Source organism: Gopherus flavomarginatus, chromosome 1 (genome assembly GCF_025201925.1).
Source record: "Gopherus flavomarginatus isolate rGopFla2 chromosome 1, rGopFla2.mat.asm, whole genome shotgun sequence".
Classification (NCBI taxonomy): domain Eukaryota; kingdom Metazoa; phylum Chordata; order Testudines; family Testudinidae; genus Gopherus; species Gopherus flavomarginatus.
In genome coordinates this window covers 216,170,943-216,184,346 of record NC_066617.1, presented here as the reverse complement: position 1 = coordinate 216,184,346, position 13,404 = coordinate 216,170,943, and the positions used below count along the sequence as shown (strand labels likewise).

The 13,404-nt window shown below is 40.6% G+C and overlaps 1 protein-coding gene across 7 annotated transcripts in view; it reads left to right on the top strand.

Moving 5' to 3' along the window:
- The window catches only part of SYTL5 (synaptotagmin like 5), a 167,162-nt gene that overhangs the window by 76,648 nt on the left and 77,110 nt on the right, over positions 1-13,404 (top strand). The gene's annotated exons all lie outside the window — the stretch shown is intronic.

Here is a 13,404-nt window from a genome sequence, read left to right as displayed (position 1 = left end):
ATTTCATCATCTTCTCTTCAGTCCCTGCTTGTTGTTTTTGTTGTTGCTGGGGTTTTTTTGTTTATTTGTTTTATGGCTTTTTTTAAAGAGTGCTCCTAGCATCACAGATGCTAAACCACAGGTGTGAATGAGCTGAAAATAAGTGAAGATTATTGTTTTGTAATACATTTGTTAACATTATAAAGGAACAGACCTAATAACTGAATAATATTACAACTGAAACTACGTAAGGTCCCTGGATGTTCAGTCTAATATGATCTGTTATTTTGCAAAAGAGAGGGCTACAAAAATACGAGTAGAAGTGCTTTCAGCAACACTTTTATTCTTGTCTCCTTAGCCTCTGTTGTATTAACACCTCCATATCTGTTAAAAAGGTTTTAATGTAAAACATCTCCCCATGCCTATGGAATTAGATAGAGTTCTGAAATGAATGGCATTCTGCCAAATGTACAGGGCAAGTTGACCTTTGCTTTTCTGCTGTTAGAATATAGAGTATGGTATCAGATGTTGCTAAGCAATCCTCAGTGCAGTCATTATTAAAGAGAATTGCATATGGGCACTTCAAAGTTACAGCATGTCTGTATGTATTTTACAGCACCATAGTATTTCTTGCTTAATCTGCTAGACTGATGTATCAGTATTATGCATAATTTTACTTTTACTATACAATTCATAAAGCACTGTTTTACTCCTAGATTATTTAAATGTAGGGAACAGGTTCTTATTGCAAGCAGGTGGTATCTATTTGTATATTCTGAACTGTGCCAAAAGCACTTTGCAGACAAGTAATGGTAAGTTCCTGCCCCAAAGAGAGTACCATCTAAATAGACAGTGTACTAATGAAGAATGGGAGCTGGGATGCAACTAAGAACATTGTGATTGGACAGTGAAGATTTTCATACCTTTTGATACTGCCACAGTTCTAGTTTGGATTTGTTCAGGGGTATTTTCCAACATCTCATTTCTTTTTTTCTTCTTTTCTTTTTTGCAGGGAAGACTAAGGTATTAGGCATTTTGAAATAATTGCATTTGAATGAGGAAAGGGTTATGTGATGGCAAAGGGAAAAGGGAAGAGGCGCAGATATGAGTGAGAACTTGACATGAGGGAGCAGTTAGTCATGCAGGTTGCGTGGTGTGAAAGAGGTGTGAACAGAGGGGCAAAAACCTCTTAACATTTTTTTTTCAGCTATGTGGTGTGGATCTGTATAAGGGGTCTAATTCCTTCATGGTAGTTTCATTGTGCTTGTATCTTGGCAAAAGTGTTTTTTTTCCCCTCATGTAAACTAAATTTAATTTAGTACTCATGGAAGATTCCAAATTTGACACCCCTGAAGAATGAAATTCTGTCTATCCACAAGACTGATACAGCATGAGCAACAGCTATTCAAGCTTCTCTGTCCTGCTCCCACCAATATGACTTAGCCTGTTTGAAAGAGACTACCTGTAGTACTGAGGAGGCAGTTTGGACACTCTGCTCTTCAGTTCTTGGCTCTTTGGTCATCTAATTCTTGACTTTTTTGCTGAAATGGTCACCTCTATACTATTAACTTCTATTTTGGATGTGTAAACCTGTCCACTATGAAATGAGATCACCCAACTCTTTGCATGTAGGACATTAAGCTGCTGTTGGACAAGAAAGACTGTTAGTCATTACCAGTGTAGGCCACCATTTTAATCCATGATCTGTAGGTGAAAGGCTCAGCATCTCATTATGCTTGAATCGTCCATTTTTTTCTTCAGTAAGCTTCAGAAGCATTTCTCCAAGTCATTGGAACAGCAATGGTATTGTAACAACTATGGTACAGCAAAGTATTGTTGTTGGTGTGTTGTCTGAAAAAAATTACTCATGCTTTTCTATCATGGCTGGAGATATGAGTGTACTGTAGAGTTTCCCTGATTTGAGTAGATATTCTAATTTAACTGATTGCCGAAACACGTAGCCATGAAAGAAAATCTGAACATCACCTGTCAGTTACCTCTGTCTCTTTCTTTAATAAACTTTCATCTTTCACTCCTCTTGATTTCCCTAGTTTGATATCTTAGTCCTGCCTACCCATTATGTCAGAAGTAACCATGGCATTTCCTGTGCAATAAGAAGACATTTTGTCATGTAGTCCATGACAGATTTTCAGCACTATTCTAGTACTTACAGTGGCTTTCCAATCAAATGTCAAAAATCTGGAGAAATATGAGGCAAATTATGAATACGCTGCCTTTGTCTCCAAATTATTTAAAAATACTTATAGTTTTAAAGAAAATGTTGTAACTACTTATCAGACAAGTGGAAAGAATAATATTGTAGCATCAGAGTATCTGGAGGAAGGAGGGGAGAGACCAGGTCGAAAAATGCCAACAAAACTATAGTACAGTCAGACTTTCACAATAGCATCTACTTTTCCAGAGTCAGCAAAAGGCATCTCCAGCTCCCCCAGAACACTACTTTGTTGTAATTGCCCCAGCCTCTCTCTCAAACCACACTTGCCTTCAGCCCCGCTAATGGGGGGAGGGAGATGGCCATTACAATACATTCACTACATTCTAGAACCCTCAGAAGAAAAATCACCTAATGAAGAACTTCATCAAACTCTGTGGGTGGAAATTTAAATATAAAAAAGTGAGAGATCTTCAGGCATTTTTAAATACAACATAAAGAGACCTAGATTTATATGCAAATTGTATTCCAAAAGAACTATACATCACTAGAGAACAGAAAATGAACACTATTATTTGTGATCAGGAACAAGAGAATTAGTTATCTTGTCATCTGGAGCTCTGGTGACCAGATGTCCCGATTTTTATAGGGACAGTCCAATTTTTGGGTCTTTTTCTTCTATAGGATCCTATCACCCCCCCTACACCCGTGTCCCGATTTTTCACACTTGCTGCCTGGTCACCCTATCTGGAGCGTCTCCATTTTAAATGGCAGAGATCAAGGTTTCAAAAGTACCCAGAAGTCATGCAATGCAAAGCTAAGGTTGCCCCACATTCTTAATTCTGCCACCATGTGTAATACAATATAGTTAAGCTTGGCAGAATTCAATATTTTGTGAATATAATTTTGATGGATAATATTGCGTTTCATTTTTAAGCATTTTTTCCCAAATTTTATCTATTTGAATTTTCACAGTTGTGGGAAATTGGGGGAGGGCATAGACCTTGAGATTCAAAAAGTTTAAGTTTTATATCCATTAAAACACAAATTGTCAACATCACATGTCAAAATATTAGGGTTTGATTTAAGGATATTTAATTTGTGTAAGTTCTCAAGCAGCATTTTTCATACTTTGCCTGTCTTTAAATATTTTACTATTATTGATGGAAATGTTTTTTGCTGGTTTGTGTGTGTACAGTGAAATCAACGTTTACTGACATTTACTGATAAAAATCTAATCCTATCAAGCCTAAATATATTGTTTAGTCACCTGTGCATAACCTTAAGGTCTTCTATAGTTGTAATCACTCTAGTATTTAAGTACTTCCCTGGATAAGTTGAATCTGTATTCTGAGGTTCCTAATGGACTTCAAAGAGTTTTCTGTCCTTCTCCCCTTCCTGCATAAGGGCCGATTGTCATCAATAGTTTTCTGAGATGAATAGTAACTGAGAAATGTTTACCCTTGAATTAACAAACGTATTGGAGCATGAGCTTTTGTGGGTGAATATCCACTTCATCAGAAGCACGTAGCATGTACATGCATCCGACAAAGTGGGTATTCACCCATGAAAGGTCATGCTCCAACACATTTGTTAGTCTATAAGGTGCCACAGAACTCTTTGCCGCTTTTACAGATCCAGACTAACACAGCTACCCCTCTGATATTTAACCTTGGATTGAAACTTTCCATTTGAATAGGATTTTTTTGGTGTATTTACTAAACTTCTGTCAATAAAACCTTAGTCGGTTTGTGTTTTAAACACACCCATTTAACAAGGTGCCAGCGATAGATTGGACAAAGCCCTGTTCTGCAGTCAAAATGCCAGGAAGCTTGGTTTGAAACTTCAAGCTATAAATATTCCTACTTATATATGTATGGCCTACATCTTTTACTCATGTGAAATGAATAAATAAGTGAGGTTAAGTGCCTGGACAGCCACGTTGCCATAGCAGTACATAGCAGAAATGAGGAGCTTTATCTGTATCTTTGAAATAAGTATGCTGTCTCCAAGTAACAGGAAAAGTCATCAGTAATGTTAATTACTTTCCACAGCAAGCCTAAAAACAGAGAAATTTCAAACATGTTAACACAAAAATCTTCCTTGTGTTCTTATTGTTTTTAATTTCAGTGACAATTTGCCTGGTTCACTCACTTTTTTCTTTTTTAATAATTATACATTTTTTTTCTTTCATTCCTCAAAAGCACATTGCGAATAGTCTGGGTGGAAGCAAACCCACAGAAAGGGGTGTGTGTGTGTGTGTGGGTGTATAACATGGTGGTTTGATTGTATAGTAGTTATCAACAAGAGTTTTATCAGCAGGAGCTAATTTCAATAACCATAAACTGTAGCAAGTTACCATAAGTGAAAGTTCTGATCAGCCCAGGCTGCTTCATCCAGTTTACAGAGCCTGCGTGTAGAGCCCTGCCTCCCCTCGGTGTTCTCCTACCTCTGGTTCCCCATCAGCCATTTGCATAGCTTTTCCCTTGAGCACCTGTGCAATGGGAGGTGAAAGGGAAGCCAGAATTAACTACTCTGCTTTACTGGGGATCTGGTACAGCTCTTGTTCTCTGTCACAGCACTCAGTTCTGTCAATAACCTGCTTGTCCAATTGAGACTGTTTTGAAGTAAATTGTAGAGATGAATGAATTTCTATCCCACTGGAAAGTCCACTATTTAAATATTTGTTTTCATCCTGAGTGAAAAGCTAAAATATTTTGACATGAAAATGTTTTATTGCAGTTCCTCTAACCCACGGGTCAGCAACCTTTCAGAAGTGGTGTGCCGAGTCTTCATTTATTCACTCTGATTTAAGGTTTCACGTGCCGGTAATACATTTTAACGTTTTTAGAAGGTCTCTTTCTATAAGTCTGTGATATATAACTAAACTATTGTTGTGCCTAAGTAAATAAGGTTTTTAAAATGTTTAAGAAACTTCCTTTAAAATTAAATTAAAATGCAGCACCCCCCGGACCAGTGGCCAGGACCTGGGCAGTGTGAGTGCCGCTGAAAATCTGCTCGCTTGCTGCCTTCAGCACCCGTGCCATAGGTTGCCTACCCCTGATCTAACCAAATCGAAATGCTTTGTTTGGTTCAATGTTAAATTGTGTCCGTCTGAGCTGCCACAATGTCTTACAGGGGTTATAGTTCAGGTGCCCAATGTTCCCATTCTCCTATTTGGGCTAGACTCTCTCACTGGGCTATATTTTTTATGATCTATTCCTGTCCTGGGTCTCCCTGACTAATGTGGCAGTTCCACAGAGGGGAGACTGCAGTACGTGAGGCACCCAAGCTACGACACTCATAAGGCACTCTGGCAGCTTAGGCAGACACAGCTTAATATGAAAGTGGTCCAAACCAAAATGTTTCAGTTCACTTCAGCAAACCAAAATGTTTCAATTCAGATTGGCCCAACCACAAAATGAATTTTTTAACATTTTCCTGATTGAAAATTCTCTGCAAAATTGACATTTTCACACAGAACATTTCTGTTTTGTGGAAACCACATTTTCCATTGGAAAAAATATTTCAATAGAAAATTCCTGACCTGTTCTAATAAATGAGTAGCTTCAAGTGCATAGTCACTCTTGTAAAGCAAAAGGGGAAAACTCCTGGGATTATCTGGCAATTTAATAATTAGGGAACACCCCAGGAGGGGGAAGAAGAGGCTGAAAAATATCATATTTAAATTAAGTAGGCATGGACACCCCACAGAGCTGTATTGTGTTGTAGTTCTAGAGGAGTTTGCTACCAAATGCAACCTCCCTTGGCAGGAAAGAATAGGTGATAGAGTTGCAAAGGACTGTAAGATTTCTAATAATTGCTCACGCTATTGTGCCATTTAGTTCAGGACACGGGACTATATAGATTGATGACTAATATCTGATGATTCAGATGAGACCCCAAATAAAATGTACAGTGCCCAGCTGCTTCAAGTACATCAGTGTTGTTACAAGGAGGTGGAGAGGGGAGAAAAATTGTTCTCTTTATCCTCTGAGGATAGGACAAGAAGCAATGGGCTTAAATTGTAGCAAGGGAGGTTTAGGTTGGACATTAGGAAAAACTTCCTAACTGTCAGGGTGGTTAAGCACTGGAATAAATTGCCCAGGAAGGTTGTGGAATCTCCGTCACTGGAGATTTTTAAGAGCAGGTTAGATGAACGCTGGTCAGGGATGGTCTGGATAATACTTAGACCTGCCATGAGTGCAGGAACTGGACTAGAAGACCTCTTGAAGTCCCTTCCAGTTCTACACTTCTATGATTCTATGATTGTGCATGATTTTCTTTAAAACATTCCCAGTCATTTAAGATAGGAGTAAGAGCAAGCAGACAGATAAAGTTATTGCTGTCATACTCGCTTGCTCACTAAAGCTATTAGTTGCAATACACTCTATCTGGCGCTACACTGGAGAAGCCATCCAAACCTTACTTTGACAAAATGCATCGGAAAGGGTATTGTTTATCACTACACTTGCTATTGAAAATGCCAGAGGTTGGCTTTTGGAGAGGCGTAAGTAAAAGAATATCATGTTTTCATATGTGAATTTGGATTTCAGGTCAGTTTAAAAAAATACTCTAAAAAGCTTTTATCATAAACCTAGTCCCAGATTTGGACCTTAGCGTCCAAAATGTGGGGGTTAGCATGAAAACCTCCAAGCTTAGTTACCAGCTTGGACCTGGTAAAGCTGCCACCACCCAAAAAATTAGAGAGTTTTGGGGCACTCTGGTCCCCCCAAAAACCTTCCCTGGGGACCCCAAGACCCAAATCCCTTGAGTCTCACAACAAAGGGAAATAAACCTTTTCCCTTCCCCCCTCCAGGTGTTCCTGGAGAGATACACAGAAGCAAACTCCGTGAATCTAAACAGAGGGAGTCCACCCTCTCTATTTCCAGTCCTGGAAACACAAGCGCTTCCCTCTTCACCCAGAGGGAATGCAAAGTCAGGCTAGTAAATCTAACACACACAGATTTCCCCCTGACTTCTTCCTCCCACCAATTCCCTGGTGAGCACAGACTCAATTCCCTGGAGTCCCCCACTAAAGAAAAACTCCAACAGGTCTTAAAAGAAAGCTTTATATAAAAAGAAAGAAAAATACATAAAAATGGTCTCTCTGTATTAAGGTGACAAATACAGGGTCAATTGCTTAAAAGAATATTGAATAAACAGCCTTATTCAAAAAGAATACAATTCAAAGCACTCCAGCAACTATAGACATGTAAATACAAAACAACAAACCATCTTTGTACTCACAACTTGGAAACAGAAGATTAGAAAGCAGGAAATAGAAAAATTCACTCCTCATAGCCGAGAGAGTACAGGCAGAAGACCAAGAACAAAGGACTCTCACACAAAAAACCCTCCACCCAGATTTGAAAAAGTCTTGTTTCCTGATTGGTCCTCTGGTCAGGTGTTTCAGATTACTTCTTTCCAGGTGTAAGAGACATTAACCCTTAGCTATCTGTTTATGAGAGCTTTGGTTTGGTGTCCCATTAAATATACTGAAAAATTATCTAAGTCATACAGTGCAGTTTGGTCCCACGTCAGGATTGGGAGAGAGGAAAATAGATTGCTAGGAAAAACACTCCCGTCTTGTTACAGTTATCAGTATCTGAAAATAATAGAGTGCAAGAGACAGTTTCATTTCTAGTTCTTCAGTTTTAGTTTTGGAATGTGAGATGCAATTATTAAATTCAAACTTCAAGACAGATTTAGGAATTCATTTTATATTTTGAATGAAAAAATATTTTTGTAGGTAAATGGATCTGACGCTCCTAGAGGAGATGAAGGATTAAGCAACTGTAACCGGAAGCCCTTTCCGTAAACTGTTCACTATAAATTGAAAGTACACTGTTACCTTGATGTAACGCCACCTGCTATAACACGAATTTGGATATAAAGTGGTAAAACAGCGCTCCGAGGATGCGGGGCTGTGCACTCCAGTGGATCAAAGCAAGTTCAATATAACACGGTTTCACCTATAACACGGTAAGATTTTTTGGCTCCCAAGGACAGCGTTATATCGAGGTAGAGGTGTATATGGAGTATAGTATATGAGTGTCTGACGGTTAACCCTTGGACTCCCTTGCCTTGTTAGAAGGTAAGTATTTCTATACATACGGTTTGTGAGATGTGACCTTTTTAACTATCAAGGCTGCTGTGACTCAAGATCCTAAGGAAAAATTTGCATTAATGATGAAAAAGACAAAGATATAAGGTGGTGACACTGAGGTTTCCAAGCCTGTTCAACCTGTCAGTTGCTATGACTATCTACTTATGATTTTCTTTCACTATGCATGGCATTAGACTTGGCAAGGGAGGTCAAATGCTTGGTAAGGATCCGTATGTCCTTATTCTTAACATTTCATGCAGCAGATGACGGGTTTTACTTTTATTGTTTACTTCAGGCATGTCTGTTCAAATCAATTTTAAGAGTAGAACTATTTTGAACCCTCCATAAACTCTGTAGCTGTGTTGAAGAAGAAGAATGGGCTTAGTCTATCTCACAGGAAAGCAGTTCTAAAGTTACTGAAGTATAAACGTTTATTGCAGTGCTTATCTTAAACATTACCAATCAGGTAATGCTGTGATCTGAATTGAGCACCAGTTTCCCAATGTAAAATAGCATCTGAATTGTGACTGTCAACCTTCTTCATGCCTTGCCCCACTTTTGAAAAGGAAAAGAATGTGTTCCACCAACTATATATTAAATACATACTTGCCATGTTTATGTCAAATTTGTCAGTTTCATGAACATATGAATCTAAAGTGATGGTAATGATTCATGTAGATTTTAAAATACAGTAGCTTCTGCTTAATACACCTCTACCCCGATATAACATGAATTCAGATATAACGCGGTAAAGCAGCACTCCGGGGGGGTGGGGCTGTGCACTCCGGCGGATCAAAGCAAGTTCGATATAACACGGTTTCACCTATAACGCGGTAAGATTTTTTGGCTCCCAAGGGCAGTGTTATATTGGGGTATAGATGTATGATCAATTTGGTTAGAGTGGTGAATGAAAATACAATTTATAGTTTTTAGCTGTACTGTCAAATAGTTAGTCATTCATAATACTGCACAGTCACATGGTTTCTTGCCTGCACAAACCAACATGAAATGACTTCTTTAACATCTCCACTCCATCTCTGTTTAGCTTTTAATTTGCATTTTCAGGAACAGTGACCTAGCAAGCAGGAATTAAGTCCTTAATAGTCCTTAATAGCTGCAAACTTCCTTAGGAGCAAGGGCCTCTGCAGGTGGGCACCAGCTCCATAGCAGTGTGAGCTGTAGTGCTGCTAGTAGCTTCTGCAGCAGGAGTGTTCTAAGAAAGAAATCCTTATGTGAAGTGTTAGATGTGTCGTGCAAAGGATTTGTTACAATAGTTAACTCTTCCATTCTTTCTCATCAATGGAAATTAGGTTATTTTATTTAACAAAGTAGCGGTCCTCATCATGCTTCTAGCTGCATGGCTAATTTTCAGGCAACCAATTGGCAAACCACCCAAAACTCGTCTGCAGTCCGCCAGTGGTCTGTGGATCATGGATTGAGAACCAGTGAACAGACAGGATTTGCTTTTTACCAGGAATCTGTTAGACATGTAAGCAGTCATGCAGATCTCACAATGAAATTTCTTCCAGATGAGAAGAATGTACACAACTAAACAGGAGAGTTGTTAAATATCACCAAAGCACTGCCCAGCCCTATTAAATGCTTTAATTTAGATGAAACATCCTATCATAACCTTAGTCCCAGATTTGGACCTTAGCGTCCAAAATATGGGGGTTAGCATGAAAACCTCCAAGCTTAGCTACCAGCTTGGACCTGGTACTTGCTGCCACCACCCAAAAAATTAGAGTGTTTTGGGGCACTCTGGTTCCCCTGAAAAGCCTTCCCTGGGGACCCCAAGACCCAAATTCCTTGAGTCTCACAACAAAGGGAAATAATTCTTTTTCCCTTCCCCCCTCCAGGTGCTCCTGGAGAGATACACAGACACAAGCTCTGTGAATCCAAACAGAGTGACTCCCCCTCTCCGTTCCCAGTCCTGGAAACAAAAAGCACTTTCCTCTTCACCCAGAGGGAATGCAAAATCAGGCTAACAAATTCAACACACACAGATTTCCCCTGATTTTTTCCTCCCACCAATTCCCTGGTGAGTACAGACTCAATTTCCCTGAAGTAAAGAAAAACTCCAACAGGTCTTAAAAGAAAGCTTTATATAAAAAGAAAGAAAGAAAAATACATACAAATGGTCTCTTTGTATTAAGGTGACGAAATACAGGGTTAATTGCTTAAAAGAATATTGAATAAACAGCCTTATTCAAAAAGAATACAAATCAAAGCACTCCAGCACTTATATTCATGCAAATACCAAAGAAAAGAAACCATATAACTTACTATCTGATCTCTTTGTCCTTACACTTAGAAACAGAAGACTAGAAAGTAGAAACTACTTCTCCAAAGCTCAGAGAAAGCAGGCAGCCAGAAAACAAAGACTCAGACACCAACTTTCCTCCACCCAGAGTTGAAAAAATCCGGTTTCCTGATTGGTCCTCTGGTCAGGTGCTTCAGGTGAAAGAGACATTAACCCTTAGTTATCTGTTTATGACACGCCCCCCAAATTGCAGACAGTGGGGAAGCTCACTGGCGGCGATTTCCTTCTAGAACTTGAAAATAAACAGATTACTACAACACATGCACCTTTACATATACCACTAAGTATATAACTAACAGACTTTTACATTTCAAGAACACTTTTTAACTACTGAATTTTGGGAAACTTTTACGGGAGAGAGCATTAGCAACTTTGTTAGAAGCTCCTGTGATGTGTTGAATTTCAAAATCAAAATTTTGGAGAGCTAAACTCCAACGAAGAAGTTTTTTGTTGTTCCCCTTGGCAGTATGAAGCCACTTTAGTGCAGCATGGTCAGTTTGTAGTTGGAACCGCCGTTCCCAAACATATGGGCGTAGCTTTTTCAGGGCGTACACAATGGCATAGCATTTCTTTTCACTGACTGACCAGTGACTTTCCCTTTTAGACAGTTTTTTGCTGAGAAACACAACAGGATGGAAGTTGTGATCTGTTGCTTTCTGCATGAGCACTGCTCCTATACCACGCTCAGATGCATACGTGGTTACTAGGAATGGCTTGTCAAAGTCCGGGTCCCTGAGCACAGGGTTAGACATGAGCGTTGCCTTAAGTTGGGTAAAGGCCTTTTGACACTCATTAGTCCACTTAACTGCATTTGGCTGGGTCTTTTTGGTCAGGTTGGTCAGTGGGGCAGCGATTTGGCTGTAGTGTGGTACAAATCGCCTGTAGTATTCGGCCAAGCCTAAGAAGGATTGGACCTGTTTTTTTGACCTTGGGACAGGCCACTTTTGGATAGCATTTACCTTGGCCTGTAGGGGGTTTATGGTTTCTCGACCCACCTGGTGCCCCAGGTAAGTCACTTTGTTTTGGCCTATTTGATACTTTTTGGCCTTAACAGTTAGTTCGGCCTGCCTGATGCGCTCAAAGACCTTTTCCAGGTGTAGTAGGTGTTTCGGCCAGGAGTCTGAAAAAATGGCCACATTATCGAGGTAGGCAACTGCAAATTCTCCCAGTCCAGCTAGTAGACCATCTACCAGCCTCTGGAAGGTGGCGGGTGCATTTTGAAGGCCGAAAGGAAGGACATTGAATTTATACACCCCGCATGGGTGACGAATGCTGACCTCTTCTTGGCAGGTTTATTCAGCGGTACTTGCCAGTACCCCTTGGTTAAGTTTATTGTAGAGATGAACTGGGCACGTTCCAACTTCTTTAATAGCTTATCGGTGCGTGGCATTGGATAGTTGTCCGGACCAGTTACCGCATTTAGCTTACGGTAGTCCACGCAAAAGCGTATTTTTTCATCTGGTTTGGGTACCAGAACCACTGGAGATGCCCATGCACTGGTAGATGAGCGGATTATACCCATTTGTAGCATGTTCTGGATCTTCCGTTTTATAGCAGCTTGGGCATGAGGAGACACCCGGTAGGGTGGGGTTCTGATTGGGTGAGCATTACCTGTATTAATGGAGTGGTATGCCCGTTCAGTCCGTCCTGGGGTGGCTGAGAACAATGGGGCGAAGCTAGTGCACAGCTCCTTGATTTGTCGCCGCTGCAGACGTTCCAGGGTGGTTGAGAGGTTCACCTCTTCCACGCCACCGTCTTTTTTTCCGTCGTAGTAGACACCGTCAGGCCACTCAGCATTATTTTCCTGGACTGTAAACTGACAAACCTGTAAGTCTCTGGAATAGAAAGGCTTGAGAGAATTAACATGGTACACTTTAGGCTTTAGTGAGGAATTGGAAAATGCTATGAGGTAGTTTACAGTTCCCAGGCGCTCTTGGACCGTGAATGGCCCTTCCCATGATGCTTCCATTTTATGGGCCTGTTGCGCCTTCAAGACCATAACCTGGTCTCCTACCTTGAAAGAACGTTCTCTGGCATGTCTGTCATACCAGGCCTTTTGCTCTTCCTGAGCATTCTTTAGGTTCTCTTTAGCAAGGGCTAAAGAGTGTTGGAGGGTGCTTTGTAGGTTGCTTACAAAGTCCAGAATGTTAGTTCCTGGAGAAGGCGTAAACCCCTCCCATTGCTGCTTTACCAACTGTAATGGCCCCTTAACCTCGTGACCATACGCAAGTTTAAATGGTGAAAACCCTAAACTGGGATGTGGTACAGCCCTGTAGGCAAACAGCAACTGCTGCAACACTAGGTCCCAATTATTGGAGAATTCGTTGATGAATTTTCGTATCATGGCCCCCAAAGTTCCATTGAACCTTTTCACCAGGCCATTGGTTTGATGGTGGTACGGGGTGGCAACCAAGTGATTCACCCCATGAGTTTTCCACAGTTTTTTTTATGGTCCCTGCCAGGAAATTAGACCCTGAATCTGTAAGGATGTCAGAGGGCCAACCTACCCTGGCAAAGATGTCTGTTAGGGCCAGGCACACAGTGTTAGCCCTGGTGTTGCCTAGAGCGACTGCTTCTGGCCATCGGGTAGCAAAGTTTACTAAAGTCAGTACGTACTGCTTTCCTCTGGGCGTCTTTTTTGGGAAAGGGCCCAGAATATTTACAGCTACTTGCTGAAATGGGACCTTAATTATGGGGAGTGGCTGGAGAGGGGCCTTGACCTGGTCTTGAGGCTTTCCCACTTTTTGGCATACCTTACAAGACCGGACATACTTGGCAACATCCTTGCCCATCCCCTCCCAGTGGAAGGACTTCCCCAAC